A 2,500-nucleotide genomic window follows, 5' to 3' on the forward strand; every position below is an offset into this window, starting at 1 on the left:
CTCTGCAGGAAGTTTATTCCATTCATTAACTACATGGTTGGCGAAGTTGTTTTCTACCCACTTCTAAATTATATATATTTCCGGGCAGTTTGAAACCATTGTTTCTTGTCTGATTCTCATTCAGTGTGAAAATTTTGTCACTTTTAATGTTGTTAATTCCCTTTAGAATTTTAAAGACCTGTATCAAGTCACCTCTGAGTCTACTCTTTTTTAGGGAAAACAGATTCATATATTTTAGTCGATTTTCGTATGATTTATTTTGTGGTTCGTCGCTGTACTTTTTCCGATCTGTCAATGCCTTTAATGAGATTCGGTGACCATACGGAAACAGCATATTCCAAATATGGACGAACTAACGATTTAATGAGTGATGGAATTTTGAAGTCAAAAGCTCGCGCAATCAGTCCTAGAATCTTATTTGCTTTCTCAGCGGCTAAAATACACTGCTTGCATAATTTGAGATCGTTACTGATAATTACGCCAAGATCTTTTTCACTTTTCACTTTTGTTAACGAACTTCCAAATAACTTGTAATCGTACTCACTGTTATCTTTACCTATGTGCATTACCTTGCATTTACTTGTGTTAAATTTCATTAGCCACTTTTCAGACCATTGCTGTAATTTATCTAAATCTTCTTGAATATCTAATTGGTTTGAGTGATCATTTGCCACTCCGCACAGTTTTGTATCATCAGCAAATTTGGAAACATTAGATTTTATTCCATTGTCTATATCATTTATATATACTATGAATAGAAGTGGCCCAAGAACGGAACCCTGAGGAACTCCAATTGTAACATTTTTCCATCTAGAAGTTTTTCCCATTTAAAACAACTCTGTTTTCGATCATCCAACCAATTACAAGTCCAACTTAATAGGCTACCACTTATTTCATGTGAAGCTAATTTAGTAAGTAGTCTTTCGTGGGAGACGATATCAAAAGCTTTTGCAAAGTCTAGATATATTAAATCTATATTATTTCTTTTGTCATAATTCGAGATAACTATGTTGTAGAATTCGAGTAATTTAGTTACGCAAGAACGTTTCCATCTGAAACCATGCTGGCTATCATTTATCAAACGGTTACTTTCTAAATGATGTTCGATAGCATATCTGATGATAGTTTCCATAATTTTTCCTACGATTGAAATCAAACTTATAGGCCTATAGTTATTTGGTTTCTTTTCTCACCCTTTTTGAATATGGGAGTAACGTTAGCTAGCTTCCATTCTCTTGGGACATCTGCGGATATGATGAATTTCTTGAAAATAATTTCTAATGGAACAACAATCTCATTTTTCATTTCCTTTAAGATTCTTGGATGCCAACCGTCAGGCCCTGGTGCTTTATTAAATTTAAGTTTCTCTATACACCCTTCAATTCTTTCTTTTGTTATATTTACCGTAGTAAGTTTACCATAGACTTTTCACAGGTTTCAGTTTGGAATTCACTTTGAGGTGCTTCGTTTACGAATACCGAGGTAAAATAATTTTTCAAAATATTACACATTCCTTCATTTGAATATTCAAGTTGACCGTCAGCAGATAATAGTGGACCAATGTGATTCCTAACAACCATTTTATCTCTAATGTAACTATAGAATTCTTTGGGATTCTCTTTGGATTTATCAGCGATATTCATTTCGCATTGTCGATTTCGTTTTATATTGTTTTTTTTTATCTTTGTGCATTAATACATAACTTTGATAGTCATTAGATGCACCCGAGCACTTATATTTCTTATAAGCCTGTCCCTTTTTAGCAATAATTTTTTCAGTTTCTTTATCGAGCCATTTTGGGCGAACCTGATTTGGGGAACGTCTGTCCTTAAAAGGAATGTAAGTATGAATCATCTTAGTGACAGTATTTTAAAATATTTCCCACATTTAATCTACAGGTCTTTCGCTTAATTTTGCCTCCCAGTCTGTAAGCTGAAGCTCCTGACGTAGTCCTATGAACTGGGCTTTACTGAAATTGGGTATTCTAGAAACACAAGTATCTATTTTAAGATTTTTAGTAGTTTGAATCTAAGTTGTGATCGCTATTTGCAAGTTTCACCGACTTCTACATCAGTGTGTGTGTGCGTGTGTGCGTGTATTCACCTTGGTCTTTGAATTGCGTGTTGGACTCGTGAACGATAGCTATTTCCCTCCCGGAAGAGAGCTCAGAGCTCGTATGACCGATCTATGGGTAATGCTATGACCTTTCACACACACACACACACAACTCTCCGCCCACGAGAGTCAGAGTAATGACCCGAGGCACAGCGATACCGAAATAATTTCGACCCTGGGCAGGCTTCGAAATGGGCACTGCGAGCACTATCGTACTGCCCAGTCCAGCGCTCTACCAACTGTACCACCGAGAGAGAGAGAGAGTGTGTATGTGTGTGTGTAAGTGTGTGTGTGTGTGTGTGTGTGTGTGTGTGTGTGTGTGTGTGTGTGTGTGTGTGTGTGTGTGTGTGTGTGTGTGTGTGTGTGTGTGTGTGTGTGTGTGTGT

At 36.7% G+C, this 2,500-nt stretch overlaps 1 protein-coding gene across 1 annotated transcript in view; it reads right to left on the reverse strand.

Moving 5' to 3' along the window:
• LOC143034286 (uncharacterized) overlaps positions 1 to 2,500 on the reverse strand; it is a 72,628-nt gene that overhangs the window by 62,544 nt on the left and 7,584 nt on the right. The window lies entirely within an intron of this gene.

This window comes from Oratosquilla oratoria, chromosome 17, assembly GCF_046742065.1.
Source record: "Oratosquilla oratoria isolate Oo_2021 chromosome 17, ASM4674206v1, whole genome shotgun sequence".
NCBI classification, from domain to species: domain Eukaryota; kingdom Metazoa; phylum Arthropoda; class Malacostraca; order Stomatopoda; family Squillidae; genus Oratosquilla; species Oratosquilla oratoria.